A 20,900-nucleotide genomic window follows, 5' to 3' on the forward strand; every position below is an offset into this window, starting at 1 on the left:
TCATGTTTTTTTCCTTCCGTAACAAATTTGATTTGCCACAAAACATGAATCATATATCCATTGTGTGTGTATAACTGTAAGCCTCCAACAAGATAAACTTAATAGAGGGATTATTTATCATTTCAGAAGCTTATTAGTGTATTATATGCTTTGGTTTATTTAAAAAAATATCGAAACATCAGGGTCACAGTACCAATGTTTAGGTCTAAATGATGTTTTGCAACCAATGTTGAAAAACATAATTTGACCGATGTTTTCTTTCGATGTCCCATCCCTACTATCAATTGTAATGGCAACAATGGCCATCACCTAAATGCACTGCCACTCGCCCAGAAGGTGGAATTGAACCACTCTGTCGCTAGACAGCTACAGGTTTGAAGCCTGCACCCCAGACCACTGAGGATCATCTGGGCAAAGAGACATTAGGAAATAACTGTATATATATAGGCTGTGTTTGTAATGTAGTTTAAATTATGGAGATAGTTTTTTATTTATTTGTTTTTTTCCTGTGTAAACCTAAGGTAATAATTGCATAGTACACATACATATTGTTTCCTGCTTTGACAATGATCGGAGTCCACGTGGATGTAATTGTATGAAAAAATCATAAAAGCTCATATCGTCATTTTCATGCATGGACTATTTCAGTGTTGACCTTTTACTTTTGTCGACCTTCAAAGTCAACTTAGTACATGTTGACTGTCCCCATCCCCACGGGCCATTCAGTCAAATATAATGGATAACCATTCATAGCTAAAACTAATAATGGTTATCCATCACATAGTTTATGACTATCGATGGCTGGTTGCAGAATCACCATCGATGGTGACTTCATTGATGGCCACGCCTACCAGAAGGTGGAATTAAGCCACTCTGACGCTAGAGTGCCCTATTCTGTCCATCTCTCTCTCTTTGTTGCCCCATCCATCCATCCCTCTCTGTGCCCCCTCCTGTCCATCCCTCTCTCCCTGTGTCACCTCCCGTCCATCCCTATCTCTGTGCCCATCCCTCTCTCTTTGTTGCCCCATCTGTCAATCCCTTTCTCTGTACCCCCTTCTGTCCGTCCCTCTCTCTTTGTGCCCCCATTCGTCCATCCCTCTCTGTGCCAACTCCTGTCCATCCCTCTCTATTTATGCCCCCTCCTGTCAGTCCCTCTCTCTCTGTCACCTCCCGTCCATCCCTATCTCTTTGCCCCATTGTGCCCATCCCTCTCTCCGTGCCCCCTCTTGTCCATCCCTTTCTCTGTGCCCCCCTCCTGTCCATCCCTCTCTCTTTGTGTTACCTCCTGTCCGTCCCTATCTCTTTGCCCCATTGTGCCCACCCCTCTCTCTGTGCCCCCACTTGTCCATCCCTCTCTCTGTGCCCCCTCCCATCCATTCCTCTCTCATAGCCCCCTCCCATCCGTCTCTCTCCCTTTGTCGCCTCCTGTCTGTCTGTCCGTTTTAGTCCTCTCCATCTGTTTATGTCCTCTCCTGTCCGCTCTTCTCTCTCTCTCTCACTCCTGTATTTCTCCCGATTTATCCCTCATTTCCTCCTTTTCTACGAAAGCCCCGTTCTCTCTATCTCGCTCCTCACTCTCCTACTAAGGGACATTTCAGTGGCTTGGGGTTGGGGGGGGGGGGCTTTTCAAGATTTTGCTATGGGCCCCCCAAAGTTCTAGTTGTGCCCCTGATAGCCCCTGTTAGTCGGGATCCCCCCCTGTCGGGCAGTCATCTGGCACCTGAAATTGGTTCCATAACGTCTTTGTCTCTGATGAGCTTGTGGATAGTTTTTGGCTTCCACAAGTCGGGTTTCAGTCCCTCCAGTTGGTGTTCCCTCACAAACTTGGACACGTCCAGGTAGAACCATGGAATATTCCAGTTGTAAGGGATGGAGCTGCCCCACTTGTCCCATTTAAGGGTCCTCCACAGAGATAGGAGGAAGAAGTGGGACATGGAGTTCCCTGGAGTTCCCTGCAGAGCCTTGACAAGTGCCAATGAGAGTTCTGCTGATACCGTTACACACAAAGAAGGCTCTCAGCATCATTGGAATGTCTGGATGTCTTTGCTGCCTTTGAGGGGATCTTTGTACATAACAATCTGCTTCCATTTTGGAGCCCCAGATGAAGTGGAAAATGGCCCGTAGGAGCAAGTGTGAGGAAGGCGGAGTTCATATTATCTGGGGAAACGCGTTGAGCTTATATGTTGATCTACTGGGACCCTGCATACCTACCTGTGATCCACCACATGTCTCCTGAATCCATAGAGCACCACAAGGAACTGGTAAAGTGATTGATTATCCATATGGGATACCTAGCCCAATCCCGAAACACACCAGATGTCAAAGTAGATGTTCCAGTACCCATCAGTGGATCACCATAGGAATGGTAATACTGTATACCATGGGTCCTCAAACTGTGGCCCTCCAGATGTTGTAAAACTACAAATCCCAGCATGCCTTGCCACAGTTTTAACACTCCTTTATAGCAAAACTGTGGCAAGGCATGCTGGGATTTGTAGTTTCACAACATCTGGAGGGCTGCAGTTTGAGGACCCATGATGTATAATATCATCTCATACCTAGTTTGGAGAAATCTGTGACTTCTTAATTGAATTGTATTGAATTTCCCTCACACTACTTGCATCCCCTCCCCTGTTTTGGCATCAATCTGGAGAACCAGGTGTTTTTCCACCATCGATGTCAAGCTTAAATGAATAGTTTATTTTTTTTCCCCCACAGGCCAATCGGTCAAAAAGTGGATGACCATCAATAGGTTAAAACATTGATGGCCATGTATTGCATAGTTTAACACTATCGATGTCCAGTTGCACTATTGCCATCGATAGTATGGCCATTGACCATCGATAATTTGAAATCATCAATGGTTGATAGTCGATATCAAATACTTTTGGCATCAATGTGGGAAAACCAGATTGTTTCCCTTCATCAATCGTTTTGCTATTTTTTTTTTTTTTCAAAGTCCCATGACCCCCAGCACCCACGTAGCCATGCCCCCACATTATGATTGGCCCACGGACCAGTCAGTCAAACAAAATGGATGACCATCGATAGGTAAAACTATTGATGGTCATCCTAAGTTCACATAGTTAATACTATTGATGACTGGTTGCAGTTTCACCATCGATTGTGACTGCAGTGATGGCCATCCCTAATCAATATCAAAATCCCTATCCAGAAGTAGGGATGGCCATCAATGGTTTATGGGCAATGTCGAATAGAATTGCCATCGATGGGGGAGAACCAGATGGTTTCCCACCATCAATGTCAAGCTTAAACAAATAGTTTAGTTTCTGCTTTTCCTCCAAGGAGCTGGGACACAGAGATTAGCTCCGCCCCCAACACCCACAAAGCCCCACCCCCATATTTTGATTGGCCCACAGGCCAATCAATCAAAGAAAATGGATGTCGATTGATATGTATAAACATCGATGGTCATCCACTAAATAGAAATATAATATCGTTTGTCAGTTGTACTTTTGTCATCGATGACAACCATTGATGGCAAAGGCAACTGTGGTCATCCTTACAATCGATGGTGACCAACGATGGTGAAGGCAACGACGGCCATCCCTATCAGTATACGGTCATTAGGTCTACACCAACTAGGTCGACAAGAATTGAGTCGACATGACTAGGTCGACAGGCAGCAGGTTTAGGTCAACATGGGTCAAGGCCAACATGTGTCTAGGTCGACATAGGTCTAGGTCGATAGGTCATTAGGTTGACACAAGCATTAGGTCAACATGGGTTAGGTCGACAGTCAATAGGTCAACATGGGGTTTTTCACTGTTTTTTGAGCCGACATGTGCCGACAGGCGGTATTTCATGCCCTACCATCCACTAGGGCGTGGTGGGAGAATAAAATAGTGTGCCGAGCGTAGCAAGGCACTGTGCCCGAAGCATTGCAAGCATAGCTCCGCCCCCGGCACCCATTAAGCCTAGTGCTTTGATTGGCCAATCAGTCAAACAAAATGGATGACCATCGATAGGTAAAAATATTGATGGCCATCCATTGCATAGTTTAGCACCATCGATGGCCACTTGGAAAATTAGCACCAACGATGGCCATCCCTACTATCCAGGAGAAAAAAAAATGTATGTTTGACATTATGGGATGGCCATCGATGGTGTAGAAATCATCGATGGTTTATTGCCGATGTCAAGTAGTTTTGACAACGATGGGGAAGAACATGGTTTCCCACCATTGATGTCAGGCTTAACTGAATAGTTTTGTTTTTATGTTTTCATTAAGGAGCTTTGCCCCCAACACACGTCAAGCCCTGCCCCCATTTTTTGGTTGGCTTCAAAGCAAATGGATGACCATCGATATGTAAAAGTATCGATGGTCGAGCAATGCACACTTATACACCATCGATGGCCTGTTGCACTTTTGCCATCGATGGCAACCATAGGCAATGATGGCCATCCCTAGTTGGTAAAAGACACTTCGTTGAGTCATGCACTCGCCCAGAAGGTGGAATTGAACCACTCTGTCGCTAGACAGCTACAGGTTTGAAGCCTGCACCCCAGACCACTGAGGATCATCTGGGCAAAGAAACATTGGGAAATAACTGTATATATAGGCTGTATTTTTAATGTAGTTTAAATTATGGAGATAGTTTTTTATTTATTTGTTTTTTCCTGTGTAAACCTGAGGTAATAATTGCATAGTACACATACATATTGTTTCCTGCTTTGACAATGAAGTTATAAATTCCTATATTTAGCAAAGGGTAAGAGACTCCTCATTTGCATTCTGCACTATTGCATTCTGGGCCATGGCACACTCTACCTTTCCCAATCGGAGTCCACGTGGATGTAATTGTATGAAAAAATCATAAAAGCTCATATCGTAATTTTCATGCGTGGACCATTTCAGTGTTGACCTTTTACTTTTGTCGACCTTCAAAGTCAACTTAGTACATGTTGACTGTCCCCATCCCCACGGGCCATTCAGTCAAATAAAATGGTATAACCATTCATAGCTAAAACTAATGATGGTTATCCATCACATAGTTTATGACTATCGATGGCTGGTTGCAGAATCGCCATCGATGGTGACTGCACTGATGGCCACGCCTACCAGAAGGTGGAATAAAGCCACTCTGACGCTAGAGTGCCCTCCTCTGTCCATCTCTCTCTCTTTGTTGCCCCATCCGTCCATCCCTCTCTGTGCCCCCTCCTGTCCATCCCTCTCTCCCTGTGTCACCTCCCGTCCGTCCCTATCTCTGTGACCATCCCGCTGTCTTTGTTGCCCCATCTGTCCATCCCTTTCTCTGTACCCCCTTCTGTCCATCCCTCTCTCTTTGTGCCCCCATTCGTTCATCCCTCTCTGTGCCACCTCCTGTCCATCCCTCTCTCTTTATGCCCCCTCCTGTCCGTCCCTCTCTCTCTGTCACCTCCCGTCCATCCCTATCTCTTTGCCCCATTGTGCCCATCCTTCTCTCCGTGCCCCCTCTTGTCCATCCCTTTCTCTGTGCCCCCCTCCTGTCCATCCCTCTCTCTTTGTGTTACCTCCTGTCCGTCCCTATCTCTTTGCCCCATTGTGCCCATCCCTCTCTCTGTGCCCCCACTTGTCCATCCCTCTCTCTTTGTGTTACCTCCTGTCCGTCCCTATCTCTTTGCCTCATTGTGCCCATCCCTCTCTCTGTGCCCCCACTTGTCCATCCCTCTCTCTGTGCCCCCTCCCATCCATTCCTCTCTCATAGCCCCCTCCCATCCGTCTCTCTCCCTTTGTCGCCTCCTGTCTGTCTGTCCGTTTTAGTCCTCTCCATCTGTTTATGTCCTCTCCTGTCTGCTCTTCTCTCTCTCTCTCTCACTCCTGTATTTCTCCCGATTTATCCCTCATTTCCTCCTTTTCTACGAAAGCCCTTTACTCTCTATCTCGCTCCTCACTCTCCTACTAAGGGACATTTCAGTGGCTTGGGGTTGGGGGGGGGGGGCTTTTCAAGATTTTGCTATGGGCCCCCCAAAGTTCTAGTTGCGCCCCTGATAGCCCCTGTTAGTCGGGATCCCCCCCTGTCGGGCAGTCATCTGGCACCTGAAATTGGTTCCATAACGTCTTTGTCTCTGATGAGCTTGTGGATAGTTTTTGGCTTCCACAAGTCGGGTTTCAGTCCCTCCAGTTGGTGTTCCCTCACAAACTTGGACACGTCCAGGTAGAACCATGGAATATTACCAGTTGTAAGGGATGGAGCTGCCCAGAGGCATAACTAATATTGTGGCGCCCCCCCACCAAAAAATTACCTAACCCCTCCGCATGCCGCCGCCGGCCCCGCATTCAGTCCGGCACCGCAGATAGCCTCCGGGCTCCGTCTTCTGCAGTAATGAAAATGACACGACAAAATGGCTGCCCCCGTACAGCAGACAGTTTTTTTAGGGATGTTAGAGGAGGCGGCGGCCTCCTCTAGCATCCTTAAAAACTGTCTGCTATTACAACGATGGGGAAGAACATGGTTTCCCACCATTGATGTCAGGCTTAACTGAATAGTTTTGTTTTTATTTTTTCATTAAGGAGCTTCGCCCCCAACACACGTGAAGCCCTGCCCCCATTTTTTGATTGGCTTCAAAGCAAATGGATGACCATCGATATGTAAAAGTATCGATGGTCAAGCAATGCACACTTATACACCATCGATGGCCTGTTGCACTTTTGCCATCGATGACAACCATAGGCAATGATGGCCATCCCTAGTTGGTAAAAGACACTTCTTCGAGTCATGCACTCGCCCAGAAGGTGGAATTGAACCACTCTGTCGCTAGACAGCTACAGGTTTGAAGCCTGCACCCCAGACCACTGAGGATCATCTGGGCAAAGAAACACTAGGAAATCTCTGTATATATAGGCTGTATTTGTAATGTAGTTTAAATTATGGAGATAGTTTTCTATTTATTTGTTTTTTTCCTGTGTAAACCTGAGGTAATAATTGCATAGTACACATACATATTGTTTCCTGCTTTGACAATGAAGTTATAAATTCCTATATTTCATTAAGACACTCCTCATTTGCATTCTGCACTATTGCATTCTGGGCCATGGCACACTCTACCTTTCCCAATCGGAGTCCACGTGGATGTAAATGTATGAAAAAATCATAAAAGCTCATATCGTCATTTTCATGCGTGGAGCATTTCAGTGTTGACCTTTTACTTTTGTCGACCTTCAAAGTCAACTTAGTACATGTTGACTGTCCCCATCCCCACGGGCCATTCAGTCAAATATAATGGATAACCATTCATAGCTAAAACTAATGATGGTTATCCATCACATAGTTTATGACTATCGATGGCTGGTTGCAGAATCGCCATCGATGGTGACTGCACTGATGGCCACGCCTACCAGAAGGTGGAATTAAGCCACTCTGACGCTAGAGTGCCCTATTCTGTCCATCTCTCTCTTTGTTGCCCCATCCGTCCATCCCTCTCTGTACCCCCTCCTGTCCATCCCTCTCTCCCTGTGTCACCTCCCGTCCATCCCTATCTCTGTGCCCATCCCTCTCTCTTTGTTGCCCCATCTGTCCATCCCTTTCTCTGTACCCCCTTCTGTCCATCCCTCTCTCTTTGTGCCCCCATTCGTCCATCCCTCTCTGTGCCACCTTCTGTCCATCCCTCTCTCTTTATGCCCCCTCCTGTCCGTCCCTCTCTCTCTCTGTCACCTCCCATCCATCCCTATCTCTTTGCCCCATTGTGCCCATCCCTCTCTCTGTGCCCCCTCTTGTCCATCCCTTTCTCTGTGCCCCCCTCCTGTCCATCCCTCTCTCTTTGTGTTACCTCCTGTCCGTCCCTATCTCTTTGCCCCATTGTGCCCATCCCTCTCTCTGTGCCCCCATTTGTCCATCCCTCTCTCTGTGCCCCCTCCCATTCATTCCTCTCTCATAGCCCCCTCCCATCCGTCTCTCTCCCTTTGTCGCCTCCTGTCTGTCTGTCCGTTTTAGTCCTCTCCATCTGTTTATGTCCTCTCCTGTCCACTCTTCTCTCTCTCTCTTACTCCTGTATTTCTCCCGATTTATCCCTCATTTCCTCCTTTTCTACGAAAGCCCCGTTCTCTCTATCTCGCTCCTCACTCTCCTACTAAGGGACATTTAAGTGGCTTGGGGTTGGGGGGGGGGCTTTTCAAGATTTTGCTATGGGGCCCCCAAAGTTCTAGTTGCGCCCCTGATAGCCCCTGTTAGTCGGGACCCCCCTGTCGGGCAGTCATCTGGCACCTGAAATCGGTTCCATAACGTCTTTGTCTCTGATGAGCTTGTGGATAGTTTTTGGCTTCCACAAGTCGGGTTTCAGTCCCTCCAGTTGGTGTTCCCTCACAAACTTGGACACGTCCAGGTAGAACCATGGAATATTACCAGTTGTAAGGGATGGAGCTGCCCAGAGGCGTAACTAATATTGTGGCGCTCCCCCGCCAAAAAAATTACCTTACCCCTCCGCATGCCGCCGCCGCCGCCGGCCCCGCATTCAGTCCGGCACCGCAGATAGCCTCCGGGCTCCGTCTCCTGCAGTAATGAAAAATGACACGACAAAATGGCTGCCCCCGTACAGCAGACAGTTTTTTTAGGGATGTTAGAGGAGGCGGCGGCCTCCTCTAGCATCCTTAAAAACTGTCTGCTATTACAACGATGGGGAAGAACATGGTTTCCCACCATTGATGTCAGGCTTAACTGAATAGTTTTGTTTTTATTTTTTCATTAAGGAGCTTCGCCCCCAACACACGTGAAGCCCTGCCCCCACTTTTTGATTGGCTTCAAAGCAAATGGATGACCATCGATATGTAAAAGTATCGATGGTCAAGCAATGCACACTTATACACCATCGATGGCCTGTTGCACTTTTGCCATCGATGGCAACCATAGGCAATAATGGCCATCCCTAGTTGGTAAAAGACATAACGTTGAGTCATGCACTCGCCCAGAAGGTGGAATTGAACCACTCTGTCGCTAGACAGCTACAGGTTTGAAGCCTGCACCCCAGACCACTGAGGATCATCTGGGCAAAGAAACATTAGAAATCTCTGTATATATAGGCTGTATTTGTAATGTAGTTTAAATTATGGAGATAGTTTTTTATTTATTTGTTTTTTTCCTGTGTAAACCTGAGGTAATAATTGCATAGTACACATACATATTGTTTCCTGCTGTGGCAATGAAGTTATAAATTCCTATATTTAGCAAAGGGTAAGAGACTCCTCATTTGCATTCTGCACTATTGCATTCTGGGCCATGGCACACTCTACCTTTCCCAATCGGAGTCCACGTGGATGTAAATGTATGAAAAAATCATAAAAGCTCATATCGTCATTTTCATGCGTGAAGCATTTCAGTGTTGACCTTTTACTTTTGTCGACCGTCAAAGTCAACTTAGTACATGTTGACTGTCCCCATCCCCACGGGCCATTCAGTCAAATATAATGGATAACCATTCATAGCTAAAACTAATGATGGTTATCCATCACATAGTTTATGACTATCGAAGGCTGGTTGCAGAATCGCCATCGATGGTGACTGCACTGATGGCCACGCCTACCAGTAGGTGGAATTAAGCCACTCTGACGCTAGAGTGCCCTCTTCTGTCCATCTCTCTCTCTCTCTTTGTTGCCCCATCCGTCCATCCCTCTCTGTACCCCCTTCTGTCCATCCCTCTCTCCCTGTGTCACCTCCCGTCCATCCCTATCTCTGTGCCCATCCCTCTCTCTTTGTTGCCCCATCTGTCCATCCCTTTCTCTGTACCCCCTTCTGTCCATCCCTCTCTCTTTGTGCCCCCATTCGTCCATCCCTCTCTGTGCCACCTCCTGTCCATCCCTCTCTCTTTATGCCCCCTCCTGTCCGTCCCTCTCTCTCTGTCACCTCCCGTCCATCCCTATCTCTTTGCCCCATTGTGCCCATCCTTCTCTCCGTGCCCCCTCTTGTCCATCCCTTTCTCTGTACCCCCCACCTGTCCATCCCTCTCTCTTTGTGTAACCTCCTGTCCGTCCCTATCTCTTTGCCCCATTGTGCCCATCCCTCTCTCTGTGCCCCCACTTGTCCATCCCTCTCCCTGTGCCCCCTCCCATCCATTCCTCTCTCATAGCCCCCTCCCATCCGTCTCTCTCCCCTTGTCGCCTCCTGTCTGTCCGTTTTAGTCCTCTCCATCTGTTTATGTCCTCTCCTGTCTGCTCTTCTCTCTCTCTCTCACTCCTGTATTTCTCCCGATTTATCCCTCATTTCCTCCTTTTCTACGAAAGCCCCGTTCTCTCTATCTCGCTCCTCACTCTCCTACTAAGGGACATTTCAGTGGCTTGGGGTTGGGTGGGGGGGGGGGGCTTTTCAAGATTTTGCTATGGGGCCCCCAAAGTTCTAGTTGCGCCCCTGATAGCCCCTGTTAGTCGGGATCCCCCCCTGTTGGGCAGTCATCTGGCACCTGAAATCGGTTCCATAACGTCTTTGTCTCTGATGAGCTTGTGGATAGTTTTTGGCTTCCACAAGTCGGGTTTCAGTCCCTCCAGTTGGTGTTCCCTCACAAACTTGGACACGTCTAGGTAGAACCATGGAATATTACCAGTTGTAAGGGATGGAGCTGCCCAGAGGCGTAACTAATATTGTGGCGCCACCCCGCCAAAAAAATTACCTTACCCCTCCGCATGCCGCTGCCGCCGGCCCCGCATTCAGTCCGGCACCGCAGATAGCCTCCGGGCTCCGTCTCCTGCAGTAATAAAAAATGACACGACAAAATGGCTGCCCCCGTACAGCAGACAGTTTTTTTAGGGATGTTAGAGGAGGCGACGGCCTCCTCTAGCATCCTTAAAAACTGTCTGCTATTACAACGATGGGGAAGAACATGGTTTCCCACCATTGATGTCAGGCTTAACTGAATAGTTTTGTTTTTATTTTTTCATTCAGGAGCTTCGCCCCCAACACACGTGAAGCCCTGCCCCCATTTTTTGATTGGCTTCAAAGCAAATGGATGACCATCGATATGTAAAAGTATCGATGGTCAAGCAATGCACACTTATACACCATCGATGGCAATGATGGCCATCCCTAGTTGGTAAAAGACACTTCTTCGAGTCATGCACTCGCCCAGAAGGTGGACTTGAACCACTCTGTCGCTAGACAGCTACAGGTTTGAAGCCTGCACCCCAGACCACTGAGGATCATCTGGGCAAAGAAACATTAGGAAATCTCTGTATATATAGGCTGTATTTGTAATGTAGTTTAAATTATGGAGATAGTTTTTTATTTATTTGTTTTTTTCCTGTGTAAACCTGAGGTAATAATTGCATAGTACACAAACATATTGTTTCCTGCTTTGACAATGAAGTTATAAATTCCTATATTTAGCAAAGGGAGCAGTAAGAGACTCCTCATTTGCATTCTGCACTATTGCATTCTGGGCCATGGCACACTCTACCTTTCCCAATCGGAGTCCACGTGGATGTAAATGTATGAAAAAATCATAAAAGCTCATATCGTCATTTTCATGCGTGGAGCATTTCAGTGTTGACCTTTTACTTTTGTCGACCTTCAAAGTCAACTTAGTACATGTTGACTGTCCCCATCCCCACGGGCCATTCAGTCAAATATAATGGATAACCATTCATAGCTAAAACTAATGATGGTTATCCATCACATAGTTTATGACTATCGATGGCTGGTTGCAGAATCGCCATCGATGGTGACTGCACTGATGGCCACGCCTACCAGAAGGTGGAATTAAGCCACTCTGACGCTAGAGTGCCCTCTTCTGTCCATCTCTCTCTCTTTGTTGCCCCATCCGTCCATCCCTCTCTGTGCCCCCTCCTGTCCATCCCTCTCTCCCTGTGTCACCTCCCGTCCGTCCCTATCTCTGTGCCCATCCCTCTCTCTTTGTTGCCCCATCTGTCCATCCCTTTCTCTGTACCCCCTTCTGTCCATCCCTCTCTCTTTGTGCCTCCATTCGTCCATCCCTCTCTGTGCCACCTCCTGTCCATCCCTCTCTCTTTATGCCCCCTCCTGTCCGTCCCTCTCTCTCTGTCACCTCCCGTCCATCCCTATCTCTTTGCCCCATTGTGCCCATCCTTCTCTCCGTGCCCCCTCTTGTCCATCCCTTTCTCTGTGCCCCCCTCCTGTCCATCCCTCTCTCTTTGTGTTACCTCCTGTCCGTCCCTATCTCTTTCCCCCATTGTGCCCATCCCTCTCTCTGTGCCCCCACTTGTCCATCCCTCTCTCTGTGCCCCCTCCCATCCATTCCTCTTTCAAAGCCCCCTCCCATCCGTCTCTCTCCCTTTGTCGCCTCCTGTCTGTCTGTCCGTTTTAGTCCTCTCCATCTGTTTATGTCCTCTCCTGTCCGCTCTTCTCTCTCTCTCTCACTCCTGTATTTCTCCCGATTTATCCCTCATTTCCTCCTTTTCTACGAAAGCCCCGTTCTCTCTATCTCGCTCCTCACTCTCCTACTAAGGGACATTTCAGTGGCTTGGGGTTGGGGGGGGGGGGCTTTTCAAGATTTTGCTATGGGGCCCCCAAAGTTCTAGTAGCGCCCCTGATAGCCCCTGTTAGTCGGGATCCCCCCCTGTTGGGCAGTCATCTGGCACCTGAAATCGGTTCCATAACGTCTTTGTCTCTGATGAGCTTGTGGATAGTTTTTGGCTTCCACAAGTCGGGTTTCAGTCCCTCCAGTTGGTGTTCCCTCACAAACTTGGACACGTCCAGGTAGAACCATGGAATATTACCAGTTGTAAGGGATGGAGCTGCCGAGAGGCGTAACTAATATTGTGGCGCCCCCCCGCCAAAAAATTACCTTACCCCTCCGCATGCCGCCGCCGCTGGCCCCGCATTCAGTCCGGCACCGCAGATAGCCTCCGGGCTCCGTCTCCTGCAGTAATGAAAAATGACACGACAAAATGGCTGCCCCCGTACAGCAGACAGTTTTTTTAGGGATGTTAGAGGAGGCGGCGGCCTCCTCTAGCATCCTTAAAAACTGTCTGCTATTAGGGGGCAGCCATTTTGTCGTGTCATTTTTCATTACTGCAGGAGACGGAGCCCGGAGGCTATCTGCGGTGCCGGACTGAATGCGGTGGCGGCGGCATGCGGAGGGGTAAGGGGGGGGTCTGACCAGAGTGCCCAGGCACCGGGGGCGCCCCGCTGGCGCTTGCTCCCCCAAGCAGCCTCGGTGGCTGCCTTACGGTAGCTACGCCTCTGGAGCTGCCCCACTTGTCCCATTTAAGGGTCCTCCACAGAGATAGGAGGAAGAAGCGGGACACGGAGTTCCCTGGAGTTCCCTGCAGAGCCTTGACAAGTGCCAATGAGAGTTCTGCTGATACCGTTACACACAAAGAAGGCTCTTAGCATCGTTGGAATGTCTGGATGTCTTTGCTGCCTTTGAGGGGATCTTTGTACATAACAATCCGCTTCCATTTTGGAGCCCCAGAGGAAGTGGAAAATGGCCCGTAGGAGCAAGTGTGAGGAAGGCGGAGTTCATATTATCTGGGGAAACGCGTTGAGCTTATATGTTGATCTACTGGGACCCTGCATACCTACCTGTGATCCACCACATGTCTCCTGAATCCATAGAGCACCACAAGGAACTGGTAAAGTGATATGGGATACCTAGGCCAATCCCGAAACACACCAGATGTCAAAGTAGATGTTCCAGTACCCATCAGTGGATCACCATAGGAATGGTAATACTGTATACCATGGGTCCTCAAACTGTGGCCCTCCAGATGTTGTAAAACTACAAATCCCAGCATGCCTTGCCACAGTTTTAACACTCCTTTATAGCAAAACTGTGGCAAGGCATGCTGGGATTTGTAGTTTCACAACATCTGGAGGGCTGCAGTTTGAGGACCCATGCTGTATACTATCATCTCATACCTAGTTTGGAGAAATCCGTGACTTCTTAATTGAATTGTATTGAATTTCCCTCACACTACTTGCATCCCCTCCCCTGTTTTGGCATCAATCTGGAGAACCAGATGGTTTTCCACCATCGATGTCAAGCTTAAATAAATAGTTTATTTCCCCCCCCCCCCCCACAGGCCAATCAGTCAAAAAGTGGATGACCATCAATAGGTTAAAACATTGATGGCCATGTATTGCATAGTTTAACACTATCGATGTCCAGTTGCACTATTGCCATCGATAGGATGGCCATTGACCATCGATAATTTGAAATCATCAATGGTTGATAGTCGATATCAAATACTTTTGGCATCAATGTGGGAAAACCAGATTGTTTCCATTCATCAATCGATTTGCTGTTTTTTTTTTCAAAGTCCCATGACCCCCAGCACCCACGTAGCCACGCAGCCACATTATGATTGGCCCACGGACCAGTCAGTCAAACAAAATGGATGACCATCGATAGGTAAAACTATTGATGGTCATCCTAAGTTCACATAGTTAATACTATTGATGACTGGTTGCAGTATCACCATCGATTGTGACTGCAGTGATGGCCATCCCTAATCAATATCAAAATCCCTATCCAGAAGTAGGGATGGCCATCTATTGTGGGCAATGTCGAATAGAATTGCTATCGATGGGGGAGAACCAGATGGTTTCCCACCATCAATGTCAAGCATAAACAAATAGTTTAGTTTCTGCTTTTCCTCCAAGGAGCTGGGACACAGATTAGCTCCGCTTCCAACACCCACAAAGCCCCACCCCCATATTTTGATTGGCCCACAGGCCAATCAATCAAAGAAAATGGATGTCCATTGATATGTATAAACATCAATGGTCATCCACTAAGTAGAAATATAATATCGTTGGTCAGTTGTACTTTTGTCATTGATGACAACCATTGATGGCAAAGGCAACTGTGGTCATCCTTACAATCGATGGTAACTATCGATGGTGAAGGCAACGACGGCCATCCCTATCAGTATACGGTCATTAGGTCTACACCAACTAGGTCGACAAGAATTGAGTCGACACCACTAGGTCGACAGGCAGCAGGTTTAGGTCAACATGGGTCAAGGCCAACATGTGTCTAGGTCGACATAGGTCTAGGTCGATAGGTCATTAGGTTGACACAAGCATTAGGTCAACATGGGTTAGGTCGACAGTCAATAGGTCAACATGGGGTCTTTCAATGTTTTTTGAGCCGACATGTGCCGACAGGCGGTATTTCATGCCCTACCATCCACTAGGGCATGGTGGGAGAATAAAATAGTGTGCTGAGCGTAGCAAGGCACTGTGCCCGAAGCATTGCAAGCATAGCTCCGCCCCCGGCACCCATTAAGCCTAGTGCTATGATTGGCCAATCAGTCAAACAAAATGGATGACCATCGATAGGTAAAAATATTGATGGCCATCCATTGCATAGTTTAGCACCATCGATGGCCACTTGCAAAATTAGCACCAACGATGGCAACCATCGATGGCAATAGCAACGATGGCCATCCCTACTATCCAGGAGAAAAAAAAATGTATTTGTGACATTATGGGATGGCCATCGATGGTTTAGAAATCATCGATGGTTTATGGCCGATGTCAAATAGTTTTGACATCGATGGGGAAGAACATGGTTTCCCACCATTGATGTCAGGCTTAACTGAATATTTTTGTTTTTATTTTTTTTCATTAAGGAGCTCCGCCCCCAACACACGTGAAGCCCTGCCCCCATTTTTTGATTGTCCCAGACCAATCTTTCAAAGCAAATGGATGACCATCGATATGTAAAAGTATCAATGGTCAAGCAATGCATACTACACCATCGATGGCCTGGTGCACTTTTGCCATCGATGGCAACCATTGCCATCCCTAGTTGGTAAAATACACTTCTTTGAGTCATGCACTCGCCCAGAGGGTGGAATTGAACCACTCTGTCGTTAGACAGCTACAGGTTTGAAGCCTGCACCCCAGACCACTGAGGATCATCTGGGCAAATAAACATTAGGAAATATCTGTATATATAGGCTGTATTTTTAATGTAGTTTAAATTATGGAGATAGTTTTTTATTTATTTGTTTTTTCCTGTGTAAACCTGCAGTGATAATTGCATAGTACACATACATATTGTTTCCTGCTTTGGCAATGAAGTTATAAATTCTTATATTTAGCCAAGGGAGCAGTAAGAGACTGTTTCCTCATTTGCATTTTGCACTATTGCATTCTGGGCACGAAGTGCAGAGTCAGAGGAAGTTAATGTCCTTTCCAACTGATTTGTGTTCTGTTTCCATAGAAACACTATTGTGTAAAAGCAACAATGAAATTACTTATTACCTCTCTTATCTATACGACCCATGACCCCACATGATCACATACCATTCTTATAGAGCAAACACTTAATAATCGTTTCTTTCATGCAGTATTTCCTTCTGTAATTGTTCGGTGCAGAATGTGGAGCAGAGATTTCATTCGCAGAAACTATGGGTGACATTTAATAGGATCCAATATTTCGGCACTTTCCGAAATCGCACCATATCGCACTTTTAAAATTACAATTTTTTGGCCGGAATATGACTATTTAATGAGATGGGAATTTGCGGCAAAAAAGTCAGATTTTCAGTCATAAAAATGTGTGAATTTCCGTACATGTACGATTTTGTGTAAAAAAAATGGCGTGGGGTCCCCCCTCCTGAGCACAACCAGCCCCAGGCTCAAAGAAACACTCCTGGTTTCATAAAATCACAGGGCAAAATAAATAGGGGTCCCTTGGATTTTCTAAAACAAGCATCAGGCTCAAGGGCCAATCCTGGTTCCCAAAATACTAATGTGTAGAAGTGGGGCAGTGTGTATTATTGGGGACAGGTTTTATAACAGTGTGTATAAGTGGGGGGTAATGTGTGTAAGTGAGGGCAGTTTGTGTAAGTAAGTGTGTATTACATGGGGCAGTGTGTATAAGAGTGCGAGCAGTGTTTATGGGGGGGCAATGTGTAAAGTTAGGGGACTGGTAAGTGAGTGGTAATGTTAATAGGGGGGCATAGGGATGACCATCGTTGCAATTGCCATCTATGGTTTCCATCTATGCCAATTCTGCAACTGGCCATCGATAGTGTTAAACTATGCAATGGCTGACCATAGATATATTTACATATCAATGGTCATCCATTGTGTTTGATTGATTGGCCTGTGGGGCTTCGCGGGTGTCGGCTGCGGAGCTATGCTCCGTGTCCCGGTACTTTGAAAAAAAAGGAAAACTTTGGTTCTCCCCCATCGATGGCAAAAGTATTCAACATCGGCCATGAACCATCGATGATTTAGAATCATCGATGGTCGATGGCCATCCCTAGGGAGGCAGTTTGTATAATGGGGGGCAGGTGTATAACTTGGGACAGTGTGTATAAGTGGGATGTAAAGTTTATAAGTGTGAGGGGGGTCAGTGTGCGTTATGGGGGGCAATGTGTATAACTGGAAGGCAGGGTGTATAATGTGGGGAAAAGAGTGTAAGTGAGGGGTAATGTAGATAAGTGGGGACAGTGGCCCTTATTTTGGTTCACTCGTAAAAGGAAAATTCCTTCTCAAATGAACAAAACCATGTGCACTGCAGGGGGGGGGGGAGGCAGATGTAACGTGCAGAGAGAATTAGGTGGGGTTTTAATTCAAAGTGAGATCTATATTGCAGTGTAAAAATAAAGCAGACAGTATTTACCCTGCACAGAAACAAAATAACTCACCCAAATCTAATTCTATCTGCACAAGTTACATCTGCCCCACCTGCAGTGCACATGGGTTTGTCCATTTGTGAAGGTATTTGCCTTTGCTAGTGAACCAGGATAAGGGCCAGTGTGTATTTAGAGGGCAAGGTGTATAAATGTGGTGCAATGTGTGTAATTGTGGATAAATGGGGATACTGTGTATAATTGGGCGGGGGGGTTGCAGTTTATGTAAGTGGTGGGTAATGCGTACGATTGGAGAGAATGCTGTATTAAGTGGGTCAGTGTGGCTGACCCACAGGTCATATCCACATTCTGCAGGGAGAAATAATATAAATCTACTTCTTACATATGGTTACTGCATTAAACACCTTTCAGATTAAACAGAAATAAAGATTGTACAATGTGATTGGGTAAATGCTCTAGAAAACATGAAAAATAAAGACACTTAGACATTTGTTTTTTAGTATTATTTTTGTTGTATTTTGTTTTTTTCATACATAATAACACACAGAATTTATTTAAGTAAATAATACGTTTTTTTTATACAGTATGTGTTTATTGTCTACTAGGTGATTCATCGCACCCTACGGGCGCTCTTCACACCGGCGTAAGGGGCTACGCCCCTTAATTTGTGAACATTTGTATTGTGAGAAATATGGTTAGAATTGTATGAAAGATGCCCTGTGCAGCTTCTGGCAGTGGGTGAGGGTCCAGCGTGGCAGCACAGGAGTACAGGACGGTGGCCCTGAGTCAGTGTCTCCTCCTACTGGGTGGGAGTTAGGGTGCATGAGAGCAGGAGGCTGGGATATGAGGCATGATAGGGGTATGTGGGCAACACAGCGTCAGCGATTACCCAGTGGTGGAAGTTACGGTTCAGGAGAGCAGGAAGCTGGGTAGTGATAGGGGTGTGTGGGCATACGGGGGGACTAAAGAGGGTGGTGGACACTGTGCAGCTTCTGCCAGTGGGTGAGGGTCCAGCGTGGCAGCACAGAAATACAGGAGTCAGTGTCTCCTCTGACTGGGTGGGAGTTAGGGTGCATGAGAGCAGGAGGCTGGGCGGTAAAGCATGATAGGGGAATGTGGGCAACACAGGGTGAGCGGGTCTCCACTGGCGGAAGTTACGGGGCAGGAGAACAGGAGGCAGGGCAGTGTCCTCCCACATTGATGGCAAAAGTATTCAACATCGGCCATAAACCATCGATTATTTGAAAATCATTGATGGTCGATGGGCATCCCTAGAACTGGAGGAGGGTGGGGGACAGTATGCAGCTCCCGGTAGTGGGTGAGCGTCTCCTCCCACTGGGAGGGAGTGAGCGTGCATGAGAGCAGGAGGCTGTATAATAGTGGTATGTGGGCAAGACATTGATAAAAGTTGTGGCGCTGGTGCAGAGGGCAGTGGGGAAACCTGCAGTGCGGCATCCAGGGCCGGTTTCCCACCTAGGGGCGGTACCTGCTTGTGGTGGTACAGGATCCCCCATTGTCACGTGGGTACGTGAAATGCGGGAGCGGGGGCCGCGGTGGTCCGCTGGGGGGTGGAATTGCCGGAAGGGGGTCTGGGGGGTCTGCAAATTGCGGGAGGGGGGGTGGTGTGTGGGGATCCGCGGTTAGCGGGAGGGGGCGGGGGTCCGCAAATCGTGGGCAGGGGCGCGGGGGGGCTTGAATCGTGGGAAGGGGGGTCCGCAAATTGCGGGAGGGGGGTTGTCGGGGTTAGTGAATTGCGGGAGGGGGGGTTGCGGAGGTCCGTGAATTGCGGGAGGGGCGCGTGGGGTGCCGTGAGTCAAGGGGGGGTGGTGCGGGGGTCCGTGAATCACGGGAGGGGTCATGAATCGCAGGAGGGGGGGTCGTGGGGGGCTGCGAATCGCAGGAGGGGGGGTGTGGGGGGGTTGCCGTGAATTGCATGAGGGGGGCGTGAATCAAGGGAGGGTGGGTGCAGGGGGGTGGTGCGGGGGTCCGTGAATCGCGGGAGGGGGCATGAATCGCGGGAGGGGGGGTCGTGGGGGGTTCCGAATCGCAGGAAGGGGGGTATGGGTTGTGCCGTGAATTGCGTGAGGGGGGCATGAATCGCGGGAGGGGGGGTCCCCGAATGTGTGAATTACGGGGCGGTTGCAAATCGTGAGAGGTGCCGAGGGGGCCCGCAAATCGCGGGAGGGAGGCGCTACGGGGGGTTTCGTGAATCGCGGGAGGGGGGGTCGTGGGGGGTGCCGTGAATTGCGGGAGGGGGGCATGAACAGGGGTTAAAGTGGGCCGGAATGCACCGGAACTGAGTTCCGGCAGTTCAAATTGAAGCCGGAACTCAGTTCCGCCTCCTTCGCCCACCCAGCCTGCTGCTGCTGCCGCCCTGCCGAGAATCCATATGGATCTCTCAATGCGCGGGGACGGGACACGCCGATGTGGGTGCTAGTGCTACTGCTGCGGCTGCCGTGACTGTGTCTATGTGCACCGCTTGGCGCTCACAGTCACAGCCGCCTGTCACAATAGAGACTCTATTGAGTGACAGGCGGCTGTGACTATGAGCGCCGAGCGGTACACAGCGCCGGGCGGGGACTGACCTGACTGCCTCCCCCTCCTGCTGTTCGGATTGGCCACCAAGGGGGGACAGAGGAGGGACCTGCGCTTATGCGCAGGCTGTCACGGCTGCAAGCTCGAGCGTAGTGGACGCTGTGTAGCCTCGGTTCCAGCGCTTACCACACGCTGCCTCCGCTACTAGTAGCCCCCGCCAGGAGACATCATACATGTTGGACAAGTTGTTCAACTATATTACCCCCCCAACAAGTAAGTCTGTGCTTTTGGCTTCTGTGGGGAGGTGGGTGGGGGACGCGGAGGGATTGAGTTAGGGAGGGGGGGGGGGTGGCGTTGGCGGGCCTTTTCTCTGGCCTCGGCGCCATTTTCCATTTTACTGCGCAGTGCGCACTCAGTCTGCTTCTCCTCCACCTCCTGCTCCAGCCTCAGGCTCTGTGACCATTACCATTTTGTTGGTGAGTTAGTGTACAGTACACTAACTCACCAACAAAATGGTAATGGTCACAGAGCCTGAGGCTGTGTACACTGTGTACTACTGACTGCACAGCTGTTATCTCAATGATGTGGGGCCTGGGGGAGCAGCAGTATGTCCAGATCAGTGCAGGCCAAAGCAGCGGAGAGAGCAGGAAAAAGATCAAGGTGAGGGGCCCTGTGCTGGCCATGACATCATTGGTTTTATAATTCTGTCACTTTAACACATGTGCCAATGTTGTATATGATGTCCTTATTCTGCAAATGATGTCATGTTGGGGTGTGATGCAGGGTATGTGATATGCGGCATGATGTAGGGAACGGAACCTTGCAGCATGGTGTGGGGTTGTGCAGTGTG

The 20,900-nt window shown here is 48.4% G+C and overlaps 6 non-coding genes across 6 annotated transcripts; all 6 read right to left on the reverse strand.

Annotated features, from left to right (window-relative positions):
• Positions 1-326: 326 nt before the first annotated feature.
• Positions 327-413, reverse strand: TRNASTOP-UCA (transfer RNA opal suppressor (anticodon UCA)). Its single transcript has one exon. It is a non-coding gene; the product is annotated as a tRNA-Sec (tRNA).
• Positions 414-4,464: 4,051 nt separating this feature from the next.
• TRNASTOP-UCA (transfer RNA opal suppressor (anticodon UCA)) lies at positions 4,465-4,551 on the reverse strand. Its single transcript has one exon. It is a non-coding gene; the product is annotated as a tRNA-Sec (tRNA).
• A 2,175-nt stretch (positions 4,552-6,726) lies between these two features.
• TRNASTOP-UCA (transfer RNA opal suppressor (anticodon UCA)) lies at positions 6,727-6,813 on the reverse strand. Its single transcript has one exon. It is a non-coding gene; the product is annotated as a tRNA-Sec (tRNA).
• Positions 6,814-8,898: 2,085 nt separating this feature from the next.
• Positions 8,899-8,985, reverse strand: TRNASTOP-UCA (transfer RNA opal suppressor (anticodon UCA)). The gene has a single exon. It is a non-coding gene; the product is annotated as a tRNA-Sec (tRNA).
• A 2,060-nt stretch (positions 8,986-11,045) lies between these two features.
• On the reverse strand, positions 11,046-11,132 carry TRNASTOP-UCA (transfer RNA opal suppressor (anticodon UCA)). The gene has a single exon. It is a non-coding gene; the product is annotated as a tRNA-Sec (tRNA).
• Positions 11,133-15,749: 4,617 nt separating this feature from the next.
• TRNASTOP-UCA (transfer RNA opal suppressor (anticodon UCA)) lies at positions 15,750-15,836 on the reverse strand. The gene has a single exon. It is a non-coding gene; the product is annotated as a tRNA-Sec (tRNA).
• Between the last annotated feature and the right edge of the window lie 5,064 nt (positions 15,837-20,900).

Source organism: Crinia signifera, chromosome 5, assembly GCF_055691185.1.
Source record: "Crinia signifera chromosome 5, ASM5569118v1, whole genome shotgun sequence".
Classification (NCBI taxonomy): domain Eukaryota; kingdom Metazoa; phylum Chordata; class Amphibia; order Anura; family Myobatrachidae; genus Crinia; species Crinia signifera.